At 33.9% G+C, this 24,343-nt stretch overlaps 6 long non-coding RNA genes across 8 annotated transcripts; all 6 read left to right on the forward strand.

The window, feature by feature from the left end:
* The first annotated feature begins 337 nt into the window (after positions 1–337).
* LOC148200699 (uncharacterized) lies at positions 338–2,104 on the forward strand. 2 transcript variants are annotated; one of them, XR_015786363.1, is made up of 4 exons: positions 338–720; positions 1,739–1,774; positions 1,887–1,926; positions 2,014–2,104. It is a non-coding gene; the product is annotated as an uncharacterized LOC148200699 (long non-coding RNA). The 2 variants fall into 2 exon arrangements; XR_015786362.1 differs by having other exon boundaries at positions 1,887–2,101.
* Positions 2,105–4,178: 2,074 nt separating this feature from the next.
* LOC148200700 (uncharacterized) lies at positions 4,179–6,007 on the forward strand. The gene is made up of 3 exons (XR_015785508.1): positions 4,179–4,223; positions 5,046–5,143; positions 5,237–6,007. It is a non-coding gene; the product is annotated as an uncharacterized LOC148200700 (long non-coding RNA).
* Positions 6,008–6,731: 724 nt separating this feature from the next.
* LOC148200701 (uncharacterized) lies at positions 6,732–7,916 on the forward strand. The gene is made up of 3 exons (XR_015785579.1): positions 6,732–6,829; positions 6,924–7,000; positions 7,203–7,916. It is a non-coding gene; the product is annotated as an uncharacterized LOC148200701 (long non-coding RNA).
* Positions 7,917–13,158: 5,242 nt separating this feature from the next.
* LOC148200702 (uncharacterized) lies at positions 13,159–14,987 on the forward strand. Its single transcript, XR_015785442.1, has 3 exons — positions 13,159–13,203; positions 14,026–14,123; positions 14,217–14,987. It is a non-coding gene; the product is annotated as an uncharacterized LOC148200702 (long non-coding RNA).
* A 723-nt stretch (positions 14,988–15,710) lies between these two features.
* On the forward strand, positions 15,711–17,092 carry LOC148200703 (uncharacterized). Its single transcript, XR_015785511.1, has 3 exons — positions 15,711–15,808; positions 15,903–15,979; positions 16,181–17,092. It is a non-coding gene; the product is annotated as an uncharacterized LOC148200703 (long non-coding RNA).
* Positions 17,093–20,270: 3,178 nt separating this feature from the next.
* On the forward strand, positions 20,271–23,636 carry LOC148200704 (uncharacterized). Of its 2 annotated transcripts, none has more exons than XR_015786382.1 (5): positions 20,271–20,363; positions 20,632–21,478; positions 21,591–21,715; positions 22,087–22,168; positions 23,431–23,636. It is a non-coding gene; the product is annotated as an uncharacterized LOC148200704 (long non-coding RNA). The 2 variants fall into 2 exon arrangements; XR_015786381.1 differs by having other exon boundaries at positions 20,632–21,450.
* Positions 23,637–24,343: the final 707 nt, after the last annotated feature.

Raw genomic sequence — 24,343 nt, forward strand, 5'->3', positions numbered from 1 at the left:
TAGGGCTTAGTAGGGCTTAGTAGGGCTTAGTAGGGCTTAGTAGGGCTTAGTAGGGCTTAGTAGGGCTTAGTAGTAGGGCTTGTAGGGCTTAGTAGGGCTTAGTAGGGCTTAGTAGGGCTTAGTAAGGGCTTAGTAGGGCTTAGTAGGGCTTAGTAGGGCTTACTAGGGCTTACTAGGGCTTACTAGCTTAGTAGGGCTTAGTAGCGCTTAGTAGCGCTTAGTAGGGCTTAGTAGCGCTAGTAGCGCTTAGTAGCGCTTAGTAGCGCTTAGTAGCGCTTAGTAGCGCTTAGTAGCGCTTAGTAGCGCTTAGTAGCGCTAGTAGCGTAGTAGCGCTTAGTAGCGCTTAGTAGCGCTTAGTAGCGCTTAGTAGCGCTTAGTAGCGCTTAGTAGCGCTTAGTAGCGCTTAGTAGCGCTTAGTAGCGCTTAGTAGCGCTTAGTAGCGCTTAGTAGCGCTTAAAGGCTTAGGTCAAAGTATGATTAGGGAATAGGGCTTAATATACTAAGACATAAGACTTAGGCCTTAAAGGTTAGAACTTAGTGCTCTGCCATTTAAGTTCAAATTTGTTCTCAAAGTTTGAATTGCTTCAACTAAATGGTTTTGTTGTTGTGGTTGTTTTCTTTTTAACATTGCTTACTTGTTGTATTTTGTAGATTTCTTTGAAATGGAAATTTATGTTTCCGAAAGAGGATGAGGCGCACAAATAAAATCAAAACATTATGGTAGCGATATCTTTTCATACTGTTTATTTACATTTCAAAACTTGTATTGCTTATGTTATGCATTCATGAATGATTTATGCATTCATTTTTCATAACACCTCTATTTGATTTTAGCCTTGATTTTTATCTCTTTTTTCCTCACCTATACCTTGGCCACCTTATAAGCCTTGATTGAAGTCTTATTGATCTTGAGTGTATTTCTAATTCAATTGGTGTGATTAGAAGTTTTCCAAGTTTATGATTGCGTGAATTTGCATAATGTGTTGAGAGTTAAACACCTAGATGATTAACTTTTTCAATTGTGGTGTGGTGGAAACATCTGAGACTGGATAAAGTAGAACAGGATTTCATTTTTGCTGTCTTTTGTATTATTTTTCTTCTGTTTTGTTTCTGTTTTTTTTCAAGAATTTTTTGTTTGTTTGAATGTGGATCATTGAACATTACTGGCTTAAAGGTTTTTCTATTTGAGTTATACCTAGTTTTCTAGTCTCTGTAATTGTTTTATTTGCATTTTATGAAATGTTATGTGTTATTTGTGCTCTCTGTTTTCTTGTTTGCTTTATCTTGTTATTTTTTTTTCCTTCTTATATTTGCTTTTTCTAAACAACGGATATTCTTTTTGGACTCCTTTTTTTTTGGAGTCTTTCTTTATATTTTGTTATTAGGTCTTATGTTCTTGCCATCTTTTAGTTCTTGTTTAGTTTTTTACGTGGTTTAGGACTTGGTGTTGAAATATTGAATTATTTGTGTAAAGAGTATTATGTTATGCATATATGTAATCAATAGTTTTTTGTTTCTAATTTTTTTTCCTTAGGTAATTCTTAGTTGATTCAAAAACTTGGTTTCATGAGTTGAAGTGCTTAGCATATGACAGATTCCCCTTTTGTACATAAGTTTGCATATTGGATCCTTGTTTATATGTTTTGATATTTTATTTTTTTGCATATGATATGATAATATTTTTATTTTCTAGCATTTTGTTCTTTTGAGCTTAATTCATATATCTACTGGTTTGCAGGGTGCCAATCCAGCAGAATGAATTATGAGCATGGAGGTAAATTTTATTTTGATTTCCCTTGCCTTCTGTTTTCTGTGTTTTTTTCATCTTAATTTTGCTGCTCGCTCGGAAGTAGTTACCCTACATGTGGGAGTTTTTTTTTTTGCAGTATTCATGTGTTGAGCTCTTTTGACTTTTGTTGGCCCTAGGTATGAAATTGATCATCATTTAGTAACAACATTTTTTAATTTCGCTTATTTTGTGCCTCGCTTTGTTCTTTGGTGTCCCTACAAAAGAGCTTTAATCGCATGTCAAAGGAACTCATCTGTCGAGAAATCGAATTAGAAGCCGCGAGGGAGGATGGAAAAGGTGTTAACTGTTAGTCTCTACGGTATGTTTTTTGTGCAATTGTTCTATTGCAAAGGTTTGATGATTTTGTTGATGTTACTTATGTTATTAAAGACATTGGGTCAAAGCAAATGCGGATTCGAGCCTGTGCTCCGGATGTCTAGCAGTTTGGATTTACTCAAGTAGAAACTCGAGTTTTACAACTCCCAAGGTAGATTAATGTGTATCTATGCTACTACTCTGTCATTTTTATCATGCACTCTCATTACTTTTGTCATTTATTTTTTCTGTTTGAGATAAGCTATATACAGAGTTGTAGTTTTATCAATTGTTTGTCCTACTAATGTTTTGTTCAATGTAAAGTTGTGTTCAGTTGGAGATCAAATTTTTATTATGTTTTGTGAGGCTAACTTGGCCTAAGTGTATTGGCAAATTCAGAGTTTAGCCTAACTGACTTGCTAATTGTTTCTTGTGCAGATTGCTTAAATTAGAGTGAAATCATGATAACAAAAGAGAAAATTTCTATTGCATTTACTTCAACTTTTAAAATTGTTTACTACTACGACATTCACTTCCAATTTCTTAAATTTGTTTGTTGATTTATGTGCAGATGTCTTGTCGAGATTGCTTAAACTGGAGTGAAATCAAGATAACAAAAGAGAAAATTTCTATTGCATTTACTTCAACTTTTAAAATTGTTTACTACTACGACATTCACTTCCAATTTCTTAAATTTGTTTGTTGATTTATGTGCAGATGTCAGTTTGTCGAGTTTGATTTGGGTATATTCTTGATTGCCATTTAGTTCCATCTCATTTAGAGTCTAATTGGAGTCAAGAATTTCTGAGTAGACAGCAGCAACAACACCTCAGTGTGGAGCTTGGAGCAGGCTAGAACCTACCATCCAAATAGGGAAGTTGTCTAACTTACCCTTGTTTTGAATTGTTGCTTCGGTTTTAGCTTTTAAGTGATAGTTTTGAATGGATACCCTACTGATTGAAGTTTAAATATCTGTGCAGCTTTGGATTGATGAGAATAGGAAGGTTAGCGCACAAGATTGCAAATTGAGTGCACCTAGGATTCATTTTCCACGTCAAGTGTGCAAGACCGGGAAAGGGAGAATTCTTTATCTTGTGCATTGTATCTTGCAATCTGTTTAGCCAAGAGAATATTAAGCTGTGTGATATATGTGTGCAGGATTGAAAATCAGACCAAAAGAATTGAATTAAAGGAGCACAAAGTTGTCCAGAAACAACAAGAGTGGAGCACGTGATTTTTGTTTACCTTTATTTTGTCGACAAAGTTTACCTTTATTTTGTTTCAACATATTAATTCTAACTCCTTTGGCAGCCTTCTTGGGTAATTGATGAAGAATTTGGCATGGGTTATCGCGGGAAGAAATCTACATCAATTGTGACTAAATCTTCAGTTGAACAATACAGTTAGTATATTAATCTTTTTTCCTTAGGTAATACTTAGTTGATTCAAAAACTTGGTTTCATGAGTTGATATATTGAATATCTACTCTATTCAGAGAGTTTCAATTCTTTAATTATATCTCTATGCTTATATTGTGCCAGTTATGGGTATCCCCGGCTCCTGAACTACTTTCACCCAATGGTCTTTATCATGTTGACAAAAAAATCGCCAGCCTGCAATGCTCTTGGACTCGGACTTTATTGTGTACCTTTATTGGATACCTTGGGTATGTCACCTCTTCGTTATCTTGTTTCTATACCATGTTCATGCTTATACTCAAATGCAATTAAAATTTACTTTTGTCATCTATTATTGTACAAAGAGTTGCTGCTATCAAGGAACTGTTATCTCAAAAGCTTTGATGTTGTGAGAAAAGGTTCAGCATTTGTGGCCATGTAACATTTTTTTCTATTTAATCCTTAATCATATCCTTGACCCTAATCATAATCCTTACCCTAACCCTGATCATAACTCTTACCCTAATTTTAGCTCTAAATATAAGCATACAACTTGAGACTTGCTGGTAAAACTTTAATAGAAGGTTCAATTAGTTAAGATTATGTTTTTCTTAAACTTCATTCTTTTTCTTGGTTGCAGGGGTTGAATGATAGTTCATCTAAAACATCCTTGATAGAAGAAAGAAACGCGCATGCCCTAGCCATAATCCCTACCGAAATTGGTGAGCTTTAATTTACGAGCTTTCAGAATTCTACAATTCATCAAAGCTTTAATTTACCAGCTTTAATTTAACATTCTGAAATGGAAACTAAAACCCAGATTGTGCTTAACGAATCCAAAATGTCTTTTTGAAAAAAAAATGAGATTCATTTAACCAAACCAATGTAATGATTGCTGCTGGATTTTGTCTCGGACTGTTTTTGCTGCATAATTGTTCATTGTGCCACGTTCAAATCAAAATCAAAACCACATTTCTGTTCTTTATTTCCAATCCTACACTGTATAAGCATTAAGAATTCTCACTTTGGGCATAATAGTTGATGCCAAATTGGCCATTTTTGGTTATGTATTTTCTTTGTTTGCATTGTCATTCCAGTTTTCATTTAGTTTCTTATCAGGCAAATTTTTATTTTATACCGTTATTCAATTGCTCATCTAGCCTTATTTGCTTAGAAATGGCCCTGTTTCAATTGTTTAAGTCATTTCAATTGCATTAGCAACTTCGAAACTCCAGTTCTGTTTTCAAACCAGAAAAATTGCATAAAAACATCTCTCTTGTAGTCTGTCACATAGGAATCTAAATTCTGTATTCGTTTTCGTGTTTTCATGCATTGTCTTTAATACCCACTTAGAGTTCGTGCATACTTTGCATCTTTTTTACCAATTCAATACTATTAAATTCATTCCATTTTTGCATATAGTCTGATTGCATCAGATTTGACTAAATTAATTGCATTGTTTGGTACTTGTTCAATTTGATCATTGCATATGCAGTTTATCTCCATTCATAGTATTCTCAAAAGCTTTGATGTTGTGTGAAAAGTTGCAGCATTTGTGGCAAAGGTGTCAAAGGAACTCATCTGTCGAAGGAACTCATCTGTCGAGAAATCGAATTAGAAGCCGCGAGGAAGGATGGAAAAGGTGTTAACTGTTAGTCTCTACGGTATGTTTTTTGTGCAATTGTTCTATTGCAAAGGTTTGATGATTTTGTTGATGTTACTTATGTTATTAAAGACATTGGGTCAAAGCAAATGCGGATTCGAGCCTGTGCTCCGGATGTCTAGCAGTTTGGATTTACTCAAGTAGAAACTCGAGTTTTACAACTCCCAAGGTAGATTAATGTGTATCTATGCTACTACTCTGTCATTTTTATCATGCACTCTCATTACTTTTGTCATTTATTTTTTCTGTTTGAGATAAGCTATATACAGAGTTGTAGTTTTATCAATTGTTTGTCCTACTAATGTTTTGTTCAATGTAAAGTTGTGTTCAGTTGGAGATCAAATTTTTATTATGTTTTGTGAGGCTAACTTGGCCTAAGTCTATTGGCAAATTGAGAGAGTTTAGCCTAACTGACTTGCTAATTGTTTCTTGTGCAGATTGCTTAAATTGGAGTGAAATCAAGATAACAAAAGAGAAAATTTCTATTGCATTTACTTCAACTTTTAAAATTGTTTACTACTACGACATTCACTTCCAATTTCTTAAATTTGTTTGTTGATTTATGTGCAGATGTCTTGTCGAGATTGCTTAAACTGGAGTGAAATCAAGATAACAAAAGAGAAAATTTCTATTGCATTTACTTCAACTTTTAAAATTGTTTACTACTACGACATTCACTTCCAATTTCTTAAATTTGTTTGTTGATTTATGTGCAGATGTCAGTTTGTCGAGTTTGATTTGGGTATATTCTTGATTGCCATTTAGTTCCATCTCATTTAGAGTCTAATTGGAGTCAAGAATTTCTGAGTAGACAGCAGCAACAACACCTCAGTGTGGAGCTTGGAGCAGGCTAGAAACAACCATCCAAATAGGGAAGTTGTCTAACTTACCCTTGTTTTGAATTGTTGCTTCGGTTTTAGCTTTTAAGTGATAGTTTGAATGGATACCCTACTGATTGAAGTTTAAATATCTGTGCAGCTTTGGATTGATGAGAATAGGAAGGTTAGCGCACAAGATTGCAAATTGAGTGCACCTAGGATTCATTTTCCACGTCAAGTGTGCAAGACCGGGAAAGGGAGAATTCTTTATCTTGTGCATTGTATCTTGCAATCTGTTTAGCCAAGAGAATATTAAGCTGTGTGATATATGTGTGCAGGATTGAAAATCAGACCAAAAGAATTGAATTAAAGGAGCACAAAGTTGTCCAGAAACAACAAGAGTGGAGCACGTGATTTTTGTTTACCTTTATTTTGTCGACAAAGTTTACCTTTATTTTGTTTCAACATATTAATTCTAACTCCTTTGGCAGCCTTCTTGGGTAATTGATGAAGAATTTGGCATGGGTTATCGCGGGAAGAAATCTACATCAATTGTGACTAAATCTTCAGTTGAACAATACAGTTAGTATATTAATCTTTTTTTCCTTAGGTAATACTTAGTTGATTCAAAAACTTGGTTTCATGAGTTGATATATTGAATATCTACTCTATTCAGAGAGTTTCAATTCTTTAATTATATCTCTATGCTTATATTGTGCCAGTTATGGGTATCCCCGGCTCCTGAACTACTTTCACCCAATGGTCTTTATCATGTTGACAAAAAAATCACCAGCCTGCAATGCTCTTGGACTCGGACTTTATTGTGTACCTTTATACGATACCTTGGGTATGTCACCTCTTCGTTATCTTGTTTCTACACCATGTTCATGCTTATACTCAAATGCAATTAAAATTTACTTTTGTCATCTATTATTGTACAGAGTTGCTGCTAGCTATCAAGGAAGTGTTATCTCAAAAGCTTTGATGTTGTGAGAAAAGTTGCAGCATTTGTGGCCATGTAACATTTTTTTCTATTTAATCCTTAATCATATCCTTGACCGTAATTGTAATCCTTACCCTAACCTTGATCATAACTCTTACCCTAATCTTAGCTCTAAATATAAGCATACAACTTGAGACTTGCTGGTAAAACTTTAATAGAAGGTTCAATTAGTTAAGATTATGTTTTTCTTAAACTTCATTCTTTTTCTTGGTTGCAGGGGTTGAATGATAGTTCATCTAAAACATCCTTGATAGAAGAAAGAAACGCGCATGCCCTAGCCATAATCCCTACCGAAATTGGTGAGCTTTAATTTACCAGCTTTCAAAATTCTACAATTTAGTAAGATGTGGTGGATAATATGTACAAAATTCTACAATTTAGTGAGGTGTGGTAGATAATACGTACCAACTGTTTTGTGCGTACAATGGATTACGACTTTGCTAATCATCATCGGGCAAAGGAGGGTTTAGGAGGTAGAGTTTGTCTTATTTTGTCTTGTCTGGAGCAACACGTTTATCTGCACATGTGGGAAAGGTTACTTACGGGTGGTGACTTCTTGTAATGTCCTACAAGGATATGGTATGTTCTTTTTAAATGTGAGAATCAAACTTATTATGTTTTTGGTTGAAGATGAAAGTTAATATACAATATTACATTTGATTTGTTATGTCTTCAAATATAATTAGTTGTAGTAATTGTTTGCAATTGAAAATTGTTTGTCTTATCATGATTTTTCTTTGTTGTACAGCTTGGAGCCTTGAATTATATACTACCGGATGAAGTCGTACTTGTTTCCAACGCTACCACCCTCATTATTGGCACTCTTGTGTCCATTGCTCCAAGAGCTACTCCTTCAATTACAGTAGTGACAGATAAGAAATCTTATGTTCTCCTTACGACACATTTTATTTTGAACCAAGAATTGTTTAGCATTGTATGATACCATTTTAGGGCAAAGCACATAGGACATAGGGCATAGCACATAGGCATAGGGCATAGGGCATAGGACATAGGCATAGGGCATAGGGCATAGGGCATAGGGCTTATAGGGCTTAGTAGGGCTTAGTAGGGCTTAGTAGGGCTTAGTAGGGCTTAGTAGGCTTAGTAGGGCTTAGTAGGGCTTAGTAGGGCTTAGTAGGGCTTAGTAGGGCTTAGTAGGCTTTGTAGGGCTTGTAGGGCTTAGTAGGGCTTAGTAGGGCTTAGTAGGGCTTAGTAGGGCTTAGTAGGGCTTAGTAGGGCTTAGTAGGGCTTAGTAGGGCTTACTAGGGCTTACTAGGCTTAGTAGGGCTTAGTAGCGCTTAGTAGCGCTTAGTAGGCTTAGTAGCGCTTAGTAGCGCTTAGTAGCGCTTAGTAGCGCTTAGTAGCGCTTAGTAGCGCTTAGTAGCGCTTAGTAGCGCTTAGTAGCGCTTAGTAGCGCTTAGTAGCGCTTAGTAGCGCTTAGTAGCGCTTAGTAGCGCTTAGTAGCGCTTAGTAGCGCTTAAAGGCTTAGGTCAAAGTATGATTAGGGAATAGGGCTTAATATACTAAGACATAAGACTTAGGCCTTAAAGGTTAGAACTTAGTGCTCTGCCATTTAAGTTCAAATTTGTTCTCAAAGTTTGAATTGCTTCAACTAAATGGTTTTGTTGTTGTGGTTGTTTTCTTTTTAACATTGCTTACTTGTTGTATTTTGTAGATTTCTTTGAAATGGAAATTTATGTTTCCGAAAGAGGATGAGGCGCACAAATAAAATCAAAACATTATGGTAGCGATATCTTTTCATACTGTTTATTTACATTTCAAAACTTGTATTGCTTATGTTATGCATTCATGAATGATTTATGCATTCATTTTTCATAACACCTATTTGATTTTAGCCTTGATTTTTATCTCTTTTTTCCTCACCTATACCTTGGCCACCTTATAAGCCTTGATTGAAGTCTTATTGATCTTGAGTGTATTTCTAATTCAATTGGTGTGATTAGAAGTTTTCCAAGTTTATGATTGCGTGAATTTGCATAATGTGTTGAGAGTTAAACACCTAGATGTTGAAGTCTGAGGTTATTCTTATATTGACATACTATAGAGAGACCGAAACACCTCATATCCTGGGACCGGTGGGTTATGCAATTTTCCACCTTCATGTTAGGGCCATTCAGGATTTGTATGATGTATGCAATTTGATGTCCTGTCTATGAATGAGATTTGTCACAATTGTTGTTGTCTGCATACTTTGATTTTTAGGTACTGTCTTCTTGCTTGCATGCATTTGAGATAATTAAGGTTGATTTTTCTTTTCCTTTCTTTTTTTATCTATGGGAAAATTATGAGACTTGTAGTTTACTGGCAAAGGCTATGGATGAAAGGCGATTGTTTGAGAAGCTGAAAGGCCTCCAAAAATACAAATTTAGTATGTTCCTATCATATTTTTCTATACTATACTGCAAATACCTTGCCTTTGAATGTTTTTAACCTTTGATTTCATGCAGAAATTCAAAAAGATTATATTCTGTTGACTAACAAAGAATCTGCGTCAGACATTCCTAAAGATGCCTAGTCCAGAGTCAGTTTGGGAGTTGTTTTCTTTTAGGTTAATGTTTTCTTTGGTTGAAATTATTATCCTAATTTTTTTGATTCTGATGTTTCTTTTATTTGTGCAGTGTTTTCACTCCTTAATATCCTAGATCGTGTTTTATGACATGTGTGAACTCCTCATGAAAAATGAAGATGGAATTTATCCAGGTAATTTTACTTAGTTTCTTTCTATCATAAATCTTACCGTAGATCTGGAACTTGCTTGATTTAATTTGGTTTAATTGAAACTCATCAGAATGACTCTATTTCATTGATTGGTTATGTTGATGTAAAAGTCACACTTGTCCAATGAATTCACGGTTAAAATTGGCCAGTGAAATGCTGAACTCATTTTTTTGTGTCTGTGATTATATTACCATTCTTATATCCTATATTTTGTCGACATAATATTTCAGTTGCTGCATGTCTTCCTAGTCTAAGGGTCGTTTTCTGGTGTGCTATTCCATTTTTGATTGAGTGGCTCTCTTTTTGCTTTTATTTTGTGTATGTGATTATGGTACTGTTCTTATATCATATATTTTGTTGACATATTAATTCAGGACCATGTAGTTTGGTTTCGGATGTTTTCCAAATGATTAACTTTTTCAATTGTGGTGTGGTGGAAACATCTGAGACTGGATAAAGTAGAACAGGATTTCATTTTTGCTGTCTTTTGTATTTTTCTTCTGTTTTGTTTCTGTTTTTTTTCAAGAATTTTTTGTTTGTTTGAATGTGGATCATTGAACATTACTGGCTTAAAGGTTTTTCTATTTGAGTTATACCTAGTTTTCTAGTCTCTGTAATTGTTTTATTTGCATTTTATGAAATGTTATGTGTTATTTGTGCTCTCTGTTTTCTTGTTTGCTTTATCTTGTTATTTTTTTTTCCTTCTTATATTTGCTTTTTCTAAACAACGGATATTCTTTTTGGACTCCTTTTTTTTTGGAGTCTTTCTTTATATTTTGTTATTAGGTCTTATGTTCTTGCCATCTTTTAGTTCTTGTTTAGTTTTTTACGTGGTTAGGACTTGGTGTTGAAATATTGAATTATTTGTGTAAAGAGTATTATGTTATGCATATATGTAATCAATAGTTTTTTGTTTTTAATTTTTTTTCCTTAGGTAATTCTTAGTTGATTCAAAAACTTGGTTTCATGAGTTGAAGTGCTTAGCATATGACAGATTCCCCTTTTGTACATAAGTTTGCATATTGGATCCTTGTTTATATGTTTTGATATTTTATTTTTTTGCATATGATATGATAATATTTTTATTTTCTAGCATTTTGTTCTTTTGAGCTTAATTCATATATCTACTGGTTTGCAGGGTGCCAATCCAGCAGAATGAATTATGAGCATGGAGGTAAATTTTATTTGATTTCCCTTGCCTTCTGTTTTCTGTGTTTTTTTCATCTTAATTTTGCTGCTCGCTCGGAAGTAGTTACCCTACATGTGGGAGTTTTTTTTTTGCAGTATTCATGTGTTGAACTCTTTTGACTTTTGTTGGCCCCAGGTATGAAATTGATCATCATTTAGTAACAACATTTTTTAATTTCGCTTATTTTGTGCCTCGCTTTGTTCTTTGGTGTCCCTACAAAAGAGCTTTAATCGCATGTCAAAGGAACTCATCTGTCGAGAAATCGAATTAGAAGCCGCGAGGGAGGATGGAAAAGGTGTTAACTGTTAGTCTCTACAGTATGTTTTTTGTGCAATTGTTTTATTGCAAAGTTTTGATGATTTTGTTGATGTTACTTATGTTATTACAGACATTGGGTCAAAGCAAATGCGGATTCGAACCAGTTCTCTGGATGTCTAGCAGTTTCGATTTACTCAAGTAGAAACTCGAGTTTTACAACTCCCAAGGTACATCAATGTGTATCTATGCTACTACTCTGTCATTTTTATCATGCACTCTCATCATTTTTGTCATTTATTTTTTCTGTTTTAGATAAGCTATATACAGAGTTGTAGTTTTATCAATTGTTTGTCCTTCTAATATTTTGTTCAATGTAAAGTTGTGTTCAGTTGGAGATTAAATTTTTATTATGTTTTGTGAGGCTAACTTGGCCTAAGTCTGTTGGCAAATTGAGAGAGTTTAGCCTAACTGACTTGCTAATTGTTTCGTGTGCAGATTGCTTAAACTGGAGTGCAATCAAGATAACAAAAGAGGAAATTTATATTGCATTTACTTCAACTTTTAAAATTTTTTTACTACTACGACATTCACTTCCAATTTCTTAAATTTGTTTGTTGATTTATGTGCAGATGTCAGTTTGTCGAGTTTGATTTGGGTATATTCTTGATTGCCATTTAGTTCCATCTCATTTAGAGTCTAATTGGAGTCAAGAATTTCTGAGTAGACAGCAGCAACAACACCTCAGTGTGGAGCTTGGAGCAGGCTAGAAACTACCATCCAAATAGGGAAGTTGTCTAACTTACCCTTGTTTTGAATTGTTGCTTCGGTTTTAGCTTTTAAGTGATAGTTTTGAATGGATACCCTACTGATTGAAGTTTAAATATCTGTGCAGCTTTGGATTGATGAGAATAGGAAGGTTAGCGCACAAGATTGCAAATTGAGTGCACCTAGGATTCATTTTCCACGTCAAGTGTGCAAGACCGGGAAAGGGAGAATTCTTTATCTTGTGCATTGTATCTTGCAATCTGTTTAGCCAAGAGAATATTAAGCTGTGTGATATATGTGTGCAGGATTGAAAATCAGACCAAAAGAATTGAATTAAAGGAGCACAAAGTTGTCCAGAAACAACAAGAGTGGAGCACGTGATTTTTGTTTACCTTTATTTTGTCGACAAAGTTTACCTTTATTTTGTTTCAACATATTAATTCTAACTCCTTTGGCAGCCTTCTTGGGTAATTGATGAAGAATTTGGCATGGGTTATCGCGGGAAGAAATCTACATCAATTGTGACTAAATCTTCAGTTGAACAATACAGTTAGTATATTAATCTTTTTTTCCTTAGGTAATACTTAGTTGATTCAAAAACTTGGTTTCATGAGTTGATATATTGAATATCTACTCTATTCAGAGAGTTTCAATTCTTTAATTATATCTCTATGCTTATATTGTGCCAGTTATGGGTATCCCCGGCTCCTGAACTACTTTCACCCAATGGTCTTTATCATGTTGACAAAAAAATCGCCAGCCTGCAATGCTCTTGGACTCGGACTTTATTGTGTACCTTTATTGGATACCTTGGGTATGTCACCTCTTCGTTATCTTGTTTCTATACCATGTTCATGCTTATACTCAAATGCAATTAAAATTTACTTTTGTCATCTATTATTGTACAAAGAGTTGCTGCTATCAAGGAACTGTTATCTCAAAAGCTTTGATGTTGTGAGAAAAGGTTCAGCATTTGTGGCCATGTAACATTTTTTTCTATTTAATCCTTAATCATATCCTTGACCCTAATCATAATCCTTACCCTAACCCTGATCATAACTCTTACCCTAATTTTAGCTCTAAATATAAGCATACAACTTGAGACTTGCTGGTAAAACTTTAATAGAAGGTTCAATTAGTTAAGATTATGTTTTTCTTAAACTTCATTCTTTTTCTTGGTTGCAGGGGTTGAATGATAGTTCATCTAAAACATCCTTGATAGAAGAAAGAAACGCGCATGCCCTAGCCATAATCCCTACCGAAATTGGTGAGCTTTAATTTACGAGCTTTCAGAATTCTACAATTCATCAAAGCTTTAATTTACCAGCTTTAATTTAACATTCTGAAATGGAAACTAAAACCCAGATTGTGCTTAACGAATCCAAAATGTCTTTTTGAAAAAAAAATGAGATTCATTTAACCAAACCAATGTAATGATTGCTGCTGGATTTTGTCTCGGACTGTTTTTGCTGCATAATTGTTCATTGTGCCACGTTCAAATCAAAATCAAAACCACATTTCTGTTCTTTATTTCCAATCCTACACTGTATAAGCATTTAGAATTCTCACTTTGGGCATAATAGTTGATGCCAAATTGGCCATTTTTGGTTATGTATTTTCTTTGTTTGCATTGTCATTCCAGTTTTCATTTAGTTTCTTATCAGGCAAATTTTTATTTTATACCGTTATTCAATTGCTCATCTAGCCTTATTTGCTTAGAAATGGCCCTGTTTCAATTGTTTAAGTCATTTCAATTGCATTAGCAACTTCGAAACTCCAGTTCTGTTTTCAAACCAGAAAAATTGCATAAAAACATCTCTCTTGTAGTCTGTCACATAGGAATCTAAATTCTGTATTCGTTTTCGTGTTTTCATGCATTGTCTTTAATACCCACTTAGAGTTCGTGCATACTTTGCATCTTTTTTACCAATTCAATACTATTAAATTCATTCCATTTTTGCATATAGTCTGATTGCATCAGATTTGACTAAATTAATTGCATTGTTTGGTACTTGTTCAATTTGATCATTGCATATGCAGTTTATCTCCATTCATAGTATTCTCAAAAGCTTTGATGTTGTGTGAAAAGTTGCAGCATTTGTGGCAAAGGTGTCAAAGGAACTCATCTGTCGAAGGAACTCATCTGTCGAGAAATCGAATTAGAAGCCGCGAGGAAGGATGGAAAAGGTGTTAACTGTTAGTCTCTACGGTATGTTTTTTGTGCAATTGTTCTATTGCAAAGGTTTGATGATTTTGTTGATGTTACTTATGTTATTAAAGACATTGGGTCAAAGCAAATGCGGATTCGAGCCTGTGCTCCGGATGTCTAGCAGTTTGGATTTACTCAAGTAGAAACTCGAGTTTTACAACTCCCAAGGTAGATTAATGTGTATCTATGCTACTACTCTGTCATTTTTATCATGCACTCTCATTACTTTTGTCATTTATTTTTTCTGTTTGAGATAAGCTATATACAGAGTTGTAGTTTTATCAATTGTTTGTCCTACTAATGTTTTGTTCAATGTAAAGTTGTGTTCAGTTGGAGATCAAATTTTTATTATGTTTTGTGAGGCTAACTTGGCCTAAGTCTATTGGCAAATTGAGAGAGTTTAGCCTAACTGACTTGCTAATTGTTTCTTGTGCAGATTGCTTAAATTGGAGTGAAATCAAGATAACAAAAGAGAAAATTTCTATTGCATTTACTTCAACTTTTAAAATTGTTTACTACTACGACATTCACTTCCAATTTCTTAAATTTGTTTGTTGATTTATGTGCAGATGTCTTGTCGAGATTGCTTAAACTGGAGTGAAATCAAGATAACAAAAGAGAAAATTTCTATTGCATTTACTTCAACTTTTAAAATTGTTTACTACTACGACATTCACTTCCAATTTCTTAAATTTGTTTGTTGATTTATGTGCAGATGTCAGTTTGTCGAGTTTGATTTGGGTATATTCTTGATTGCCATTTAGTTCCATCTCATTTAGAGTCTAATTGGAGTCAAGAATTTCTGAGTAGACAGCAGCAACAACACCTCAGTGTGGAGCTTGGAGCAGGCTAGAAACAACCATCCAAATAGGGAAGTTGTCTAACTTACCCTTGTTTTGAATTGTTGCTTCGGTTTTAGCTTTTAAGTGATAGTTTTGAATGGATACCCTACTGATTGAAGTTTAAATATCTGTGCAGCTTTGGATTGATGAGAATAGGAAGGTTAGCGCACAAGATTGCAAATTGAGTGCACCTAGGATTCATTTTCCACGTCAAGTGTGCAAGACCGGGAAAGGGAGAATTCTTTATCTTGTGCATTGTATCTTGCAATCTGTTTAGCCAAGAGAATATTAAGCTGTGTGATATATGTGTGCAGGATTGAAAATCAGACCAAAAGAATTGAATTAAAGGAGCACAAAGTTGTCCAGAAACAACAAGAGTGGAGCACGTGATTTTTGTTTACTTTTTTTGTCGACAAAGTTTACCTTTATTTTGTTTCAACATATTAATTCTAACTCCTTTGGCAGCCTTCTTGGGTAATTGATGAAGAATTTGGCATGGGTTATCGCGGGAAGAAATCTACATCAATTGTGACTAAATCTTCAGTTGAACAATACAGTTAGTATATTAATCTTTTTTTCCTTAGGTAATACTTAGTTGATTCAAAAACTTGGTTTCATGAGTTGATATATTGAATATCTACTCTATTCAGAGAGTTTCAATTCTTTAATTATATCTCTATGCTTATATTGTGCCAGTTATGGGTATCCCCGGCTCTTGAACTACTTTCACCCAATGGTCTTTATCATGTTGACAAAAAAATCACCAGCCTGCAATGCTCTTGGACTCGGACTTTATTGTGTACCTTTATACGATACCTTGGGTATGTCACCTCTTCGTTATCTTGTTTCTACACCATGTTCATGCTTATACTCAAATGCAATTAAAATTTACTTTTGTCATCTATTATTGTACAGAGTTGCTGCTAGCTATCAAGGAAGTGTTATCTCAAAAGCTTTGATGTTGTGAGAAAAGTTGCAGCATTTGTGGCCATGTAACATTTTTTTCTATTTAATCCTTAATCATATCCTTGACCGTAATTGTAATCCTTACCCTAACCTGATCATAACTCTTACCCTAATCTTAGCTCTAAATATAAGCATACAACTTGAGACTTGCTGGTAAAACTTTAATAGAAGGTTCAATTAGTTAAGATTATGTTTTTCTTAAACTTCATTCTTTTTCTTGGTTGCAGGGGTTGAATGATAGTTCATCTAAAACATCCTTGATAGAAGAAAGAAACGCGCATGCCCTAGCCATAATCCCTACCGAAATTGGTGAGCTTTAATTTACCAGCTTTCAAAATTCTACAATTTAGTAAGATGTGGTGGATAATATGTACAAAATTCTACAATTTAGTGAGGTGTGGTAGATAATACGTACCAACTGTTTTGTGCGTACAATGGATTACGACTTTGCTAATCATCATCGGGCAAAGGAGGGTTTAGGAGGTAGAGTTTGTCTTATTTTGTCTTGTCTGGAGCAACACGTTTATCTGCACATGTGGGAAAGGTTACTTACGGGTGGTGACTTCTTGTAATGTCCTACAAGGATATGGTATGTTCTTTTTAAATGTGAGAATCAAACTTATTATGTTTTTGGTTGAAGATGAAAGTTAATATACAATATTACATTTGATTTGTTATGTCTTCAAATATAATTAGTTGTAGTAATTGTTTGCAATTGAAAATTGTTTGTCTTATCATGATTTTTCTTTGTTGTACAGCTTGGAGCCTTGAATTATATACTACCGGATGAAGTCGTACTTGTTTCCAACGCTACCACCCTCATTATTGGCACTCTTGTGTCCATTGCTCCAAGAGCTACTCCTTCAATTACAGTAGTGACAGATAAGAAATCTTATGTTCTCCTTACGACACATTTTATTTTGAACCAAGAATTGTTTAGCATTGTATGAATACCATTTTAGGGCAAAGCACATAGGACATAGGGCATAGCACATAGGACATAGGGCATAGGGCATAGGGCATAGGACATAGGACATAGGGCATAGGGCATAGGGCTTATTAGGGCTTAGTAGGGCTTAGTAGGGCTTAGTAGGGCTTAGTAGGGCTTAGTAGGGCTTAGTAGGGCTTAGTAGGGCTTAGTAGGGCTTGTAGGGCTTGTAGGGCTTAGTAGGGCTTAGTAGGGCTTAGTAGGGCTTAGTAGGGCTTAGTAGGGCTTAGTAGGGCTTAGTAGGGCGTAGTAGGGCTTACTAGGGCTTACTAGGGCTTACTACCGCTTAGTAGGGCTTAGTAGCGCTTAGTAGCGCTTAGTAGGGCTTAGTAGCGCTTAGTAGCGCTTAGTAGCGCTTAGTAGCGCTTAGTAGCGCTTAGTAGCGCTTAGTAGCGCTTAGTAGCGCTTAGTAGCGCTTAGTCGCTTAGTAGCGCTTAGTAGCGCTTAGTAGCGCTTAGTAGCGCTTAGTAGCGCTTAGTAGCGCTTAAAGGCTTAGGTCAAAGTATGATTAGGGAATAGGGCTTAATATACTAAGACATAAGACTTAGGCCTTAAAGGTTAGAACTTAGTGCTCTGCCATTTAAGTTCAAATTTGTTCTCAAAGTTTGAATTGCTTCAACTAAATGGTTTTGTTGTTGTGGTTGTTTTCTTTTTAACATTGCTTACTTGTTGTATTTTGTAGATTTCTTTGAAATGGAAATTTATGTTTCCGAAAGAGGATGAGGCGCACAAATAAAATCAAAACATTATGGTAGCGATATCTTTTCATACTGTTTATTTACATTTCAAAACTTGTATTGCTTATGTTATGCATTCATGAATGATTTATGCATTCATTTTTCATAACACCTCTATTTGATTTTAGCCTTGATTTTTATCTCTTTTTTCCTCACCTATACCTTGGCCACCTTATAAGCCTTGATTGAAGTCTTATTGATCTTGAGTGTATTTCTAATTCAATTGGTGTGATTAGAAGTTTTCCAAGTTTATGATTGCGTGAATTTGCATAATGTGTTGAGAGTTAAACACCTAGATGTTGAAGTCTGAGGTTATTCTTATATTGACATACTATAGAGAGACCGAAACACCTCATATCCTGGGACCGGTGGGTTATGCAATTTTCCACCTTCATGTTAGGGCCATTCAGGATTTGTATGATGTATGCAATTTGATGTCCTGTCTATGAATGAGATTTGTCACAATTGTTGTTGTCTGCATACTTTGATTTTTAGGTACTGTCTTCTTGCTTGCATGCATTTGAGATAATTAAGGTTGATTTTTCTTTTCCTTTCTTTTTTTATCTATGGGAAAATTATGAGACTTGTAGTTTACTGGCAAAGGCTATGGATGAAAGGCGATTGTTTGAGAAGCTGAAAGGCCTCCAAAAATACAAATTTAGTATGTTCCTATCATATTTTTCTATACTATACTGCAAATACCTTGCCTTTGAATGTTTTTAACCTTTGATTTCATGCAGAAATTCAAAAAGATTATATTCTGTTGACTAACAAAGAATCTGCGTCAGACATTCCTAAAGATGCCTAGTCCAGAGTCAGTTTGGGAGTTGTTTTCTTTTAGGTTAATGTTTTCTTTGGTTGAAATTATTATCCTAATTTTTTTGATTCTGATGTTTCTTTTATTTGTGCAGCGTTTTCACTCCTTAATATCCTAGATCGTGTTTTATGACATGTGTGAACTCCTCATGAAAAATGAAGATGGAATTTATCCAGGTAATTTTACTTAGTTTCTTTCTATCATAAATCTTACCGTAGATCTGGAACTTGCTTGATTTAATTTGGTTTAATTGAAACTCATCAGAATGACTCTATTTCATTGATTGGTTATGTTGATGTAAAAGTCACACTTGTCCAATGAATTCACGGTTAAAATTGGCCAGTGAAATGCTGAACTCATTTTTTTGTGTCTGTGATTATATTACCATTCTTATATCCTATATTTTGTCGACATAATATTTCAGTTGCTGCATGTCTTCCTAGTCTAAGGGTCGTTTTCTGGTGTGCTATTCCATTTTTGATTGAGTGGCTCTCTTTTTGCTTTTATTTTGTGTATGTGATTATGGTACTGTTCTTATATCATATATTTTGTTGACATATTAATTCAGGACCATGTAGTTTGGTTTCGGATGTTTTCCAAATGATTAACTTTTTCAATTGTGGTGTGGTGGAAACATCTGAGACTGGATAAAGTAGAACAGGATTTCATTTTTGCTGTCTTTTGTATTATTTTTCTTCTGTTTTGTTTCTGTTTTTTTTCAAGAATTTTTTGTTTGTTTGAATGTGGATCATTGAACATTACTGGCTTAAAGGTTTTTCTATTTGAGTTATACCTAGTTTTCTAGTCTCTGTAATTGTTTTATTTGCATTTTATGAAATGTTATGTGTTATTTGTGCTCTCTGTTTTCTTGTTTGCTTTATCTTGTTATTTTTTTTTCCTTCTTATATTTGCTTTTTCTAAACAACGGATATTCTTTTTGGACTCCTTTTTTTTTGGAGTCTTTCTTTATATTTTGTTATTAGGTCTTATGTTCTTGCCATCTTTTAGTTCTTGTTTAGTTTTTTACGTGGTTGAGGACTTGGTGTTGAAATATTGAATTATTTGTGTAAAGAGTATTATGTTATGCATATATGTAATCAATAGTTTTTTGTTTTTAATTTTTTTTCCATAGGTAATTCTTAGTTGATTCAAAAACTTGGTTTCATGAGTTGAAGTGCGTAGCATATGACAGATTCCCCTTTTGTACATAAGTTTGCATATTGGATCCTTGTTTATATGTTTTGATATTTTATTTTTTTGCATATGATATGATAATATTTTTATTTTCTAGCATTTTGTTCTTTTGAGCTTAATTCATATATCTACTGGTTTGCAGGGTGCCAATCCAGCAGAATGAATTATGAGCATGGAGGTAAATTTTATATTGATTTCCCTTGCCTTCTGTTTTCTGTGTTTTTTTCATCTTAATTTTGCTGCTCGCTCGGAAGTAGTTACCCTACATGTGGGAGTTCTTTTTTTTGCAGTATTCATGTGTTGAACTCTTTTGACTTTTGTTGGCCCCAGGTATGAAATTGATCATCATTTAGTAACAACATTTTTTAATTTCGCTTATTTTGTGCCTCGCTTTGTTCTTTGGTGTCCCTACAAAAGAGCTTTAATCGCATGTCAAAGGAACTCATCTGTCGAGAAATCGAATTAGAAGCCGCGAGGGAGGATGGAAAAGGTGTTAACTGTTAGTCTCTACAGTATGTTTTTTGTGCAATTGTTTTATTGCAAAGTTTTGATGATTTTGTTGATGTTACTTATGTTATTACAGGGTCAAAGCAAATGCGGATTCGAACCAGTTCTCTGGATGTCTAGCAGTTTCGATTTACTCAAGTAGAAACTCGAGTTTTACAACTCCCAAGGTACATCAATGTGTATCTATGCTACTACTCTGTCATTTTTATCATGCACTCTCATCATTTTTGTCATTTATTTTTTCTGTTTTAGATAAGCTATATACAGAGTTGTAGTTTTATCAATTGTTTGTCCTTCTAATATTTTGTTCAATGTAAAGTTGTGTTCAGTTGGAGATTAAATTTTTATTATGTTTTGTGAGGCTAACTTGGCCTAAGTCTGTTGGCAAATTGAGAGAGTTTAGCCTAACTGACTTGCTAATTGTTTCGTGTGCAGATTGCTTAAACTGGAGTGCAATCAAGATAACAAAAGAGGAAATTTATATTGCATTTACTTCAACTTTTAAAATTTTTTTACTACTACGACATTCACTTCCAATTTCTTAAATTTGTTTGTTGATTTATGTGCAGATGTCAGTTTGTCGAGTTTGATTTGGGTATATTCTTGATTGCCATTTAGTTCCATCTCATTTAGAGTCTAATTGGAGTCAAGAATTTCTGAGTAGACAGCAGCAACAACACCTCAGTGTGGAGCTTGGAGCAGGCTAGAAACTACCATCCAAACAGGGAAGTTGTCTAACTTACCCTTGTTTTGAATTGTTGCTTCGGTTTTAGCTTTTAAGTGATAGTTTTGAATGGATACCCTACTGATTGAAGTTTAAATATCTGTGCAGCTTTGGATTGATGAGAATAGGAAGGTTAGCGCACAAGATTGCAAATTGAGTGCACCTAGGATTCATTTTCCACGTCAAGTGTGCAAGACCGGGAAAGGGAGAATTCTTTATCTTGTGCATTGTATCTTGCAATCTGTTTAGCCAAGAGAATATTAAGCTGTGTGATATATGTGTGCAGGATTGAAAATCAGACCAAAAGAATTGAATTAAAGGAGCACAAAGTTGTCCAGAAACAACAAGAGTGGAGCACGTGATTTTTGTTTACCTTTATTTTGTCGACAAAGTTTACCTTTATTTTGTTTCAACATATTAATTCTAACTCCTTTGGCAGCCTTCTTGGGTAATTGATGAAGAATTTGGCATGGGTTATCGCGGGAAGAAATCTACATCAATTGTGACTAAATCTTCAGTTGAACAATACAGTTAGTATATTAATCTTTTTTTCCTTAGGTAATACTTAGTTGATTCAAAAACTTGGTTTCATGAGTTGATATATTGAATATCTACTCTATTCAGAGAGTTTCAATTCTTTAATTATATCTCTATGCTTATATTGTGCCAGTTATGGGTATCCCCGGCTCCTGAACTACTTTCACCCAATGGTCTTTATCATGTTGACAAAAAAATCGCCAGCCTGCAATGCTCTTGGACTCGGACTTTATTGTGTACCTTTATTGGATACCTTGGGTATGTCACCTCTTCGTTATCTTGTTTCTATACCATGTTCATGCTTATACTCAAATGCAATTAAAATTTACTTTTGTCATCTATTATTGTACAAAGAGTTGCTGCTATCAAGGAACTGTTATCTCAAAAGCTTTGATGTTGTGAGAAAAGGTTCAGCATTTGTGGCCATGTAACATTTTTTTCTATTTAATCCTTAATCATATCCTTGACCCTAATCATAATCCTTACCCTAACCCTGATCATAACTCTTACCCTAATTTTAGCTCTAAATATAAGCATACAACTTGAGACTTGCTGGTAAAACTTTAATAGAAGGTTCAATTAGTTAAGATTATGTTTTTCTTAAACTTCATTCTTTTTCTTGGTTGCAGGGGTTGAATGATAGTTCATCTAAAACATCCTTGATAGAAGAAAGAAACGCGCATGCCCTAGCCATAATCCCTACCGAAATTGGTGAGCTTTAATTTACGAGCTTTCAGAATTCTACAATTCATCAAAGCTTTAATTTACCAGCTTTAATTTAACATTCTGAAATGGAAACTAAAACCCAGATTGTGCTTAACGAATCCAAAATGTCTTTTTGAAAAAAAATGAGATTCATTTAACCAAACCAATGTAATGATTGCTGCTGGATTTTGTCTCGGACTGTTTTTGCTGCATAATTGTTCATTGTGCCACGTTCAAATCAAAATCAAAACCACATTTCTGTTCTTTATTTCCAATCCTACACTGTATAAGCATTTAGAATTCTCACTTTGGGCATAATAGTTGATGCCAAATTGGCCATTTTTGGTTATGTATTTTCTTTGTTTGCATTGTCATTCCAGTTTTCATTTAGTTTCTTATCAGGCAAATTTTTATTTTATACCGTTATTCAATTGCTCATCTAGCCTTATTTGCTTAGAAATGGCCCTGTTTCAATTGTTTAAGTCATTTCAATTGCATTAGCAACTTCGAAACTCCAGTTCTGTTTTCAAACCAGAAAAATTGCATAAAAACATCTCTCTTGTAGTCTGTCACATAGGAATCTAAATTCTGTATTCGTTTTCGTGTTTTCATGCATTGTCTTTAATACCCACTTAGAGTTCGTGCATACTTTGCATCTTTTTTACCAATTCAATACTATTAAATTCATTCCATTTTTGCATATAGTCTGATTGCATCAGATTTGACTAAATTAATTGCATTGTTTGGTACTTGTTCAATTTGATCATTGCATATGCAGTTTATCTCCATTCATAGTATTCTTTTGTTTTTCTGCGTGAGACAGCATTGTGGATACAATTTAGGTTGAATCTTTCATATCTGCATCAGGTTTTGTAAATTGTAAAAATTCAGGTTTCAGCGATAGGATTTTACCCATGCATACATTCATTGTTTTATCTTGTATTATTCATTCATAAATATCATTTTCAATTGTTCCCATCACTGTATGTATATTTTCTTCATTAGCATTTATATAGTTTCTTTTTATATTGTTTCCTTTTTTTTCCCATTGCATTTTCTTAGCAAGACTAAGTATATAATCTAGACCTAAGACGCACCAATTCTTTGAATTTGATATCCAGAGTTTCTCTATAATGCATTAGAGTGGTTATTGGTTTTGTTAAACTTAACACGACTAAAAGGAAGGTTTTCCTTGGTACCCGAAAGTGTGGTATAAACCTTGAAAAGTGAGTAAGATATCCTTATTGTAAACTTTTTGGTTGTACTAGTAATATTACATTGAAGTCGGGAGGGAGTTTGGTGGGAGCCAAACATCCGTCAATGAGAATCGGAGGGGCAGGAGAGAAGAAGCTGACGGAGGGAGAGAAGTCGAACACAATGGCGGGCAACACAGTTGGAGGAAGAGAGTGGATTTACCCATCTTTGAGGTTATAAGGAGTGAACAAAGGAGGAGAAGGTGTCTCTAGCATACATTACTACGAGGAAAGCACCGGTTATTGGTTCTTAATTTTTATAATAGTTATATAAAAATCATATTCAAGATGAATCATAATTAATTAATCGACATTGTAAAATTTTACATTTAATTGTCTTTTTTCGGTAATTTTTATTATATAATGCAGCCACTGCTTACATATATTTTTTTCTTTAATAATTACTTGTTTGTTGATATAAAATTTAGTTTATTCATCACCTGCTCTTTAACATGAGAAGTGTAAAAGAGAAAATGTGAAAATAAGTATTATTTGGCTACAAATAAACTACTTAAGATTCATCATTAAATATGAATATGTATATCTTTCCTTCCGAAAATTCATCATGTACGAACATAATAAAAGAAAAGGATAAATTAGTGTATATAAAATAAAATAATAAACTTTTATGTCCATAATTAATCTATGATACAAGCGTTAAATTTTCAATAAAATTTGTTTATAAATTTTTATTGTGTTACATAAAATATGTAAATGTTGTTTAACTAACAAAAAAAATTAATTAAAGTAGACTAAAAGTACATACGTTTTTTTTTTTAATTTCACTTAATTATAATTTTTATATAATTAACAAATAATAAGTCTTATCATAATTTATTCAGAAACTATTTATTAACTAACATTGTGAAAGTTTTTATTAAATTTAAATTCTTAGTTTCTTAAATCATTTTGCGTAGATAAAATTATG

The sequence above is a fragment of the Vigna umbellata genome, chromosome 4 (genome assembly GCF_029865625.1).
Source record: "Vigna umbellata cultivar VRB3 chromosome 4, Vumbellata_1.0, whole genome shotgun sequence".
NCBI lineage: Eukaryota > Viridiplantae > Streptophyta > Magnoliopsida > Fabales > Fabaceae > Vigna > Vigna umbellata.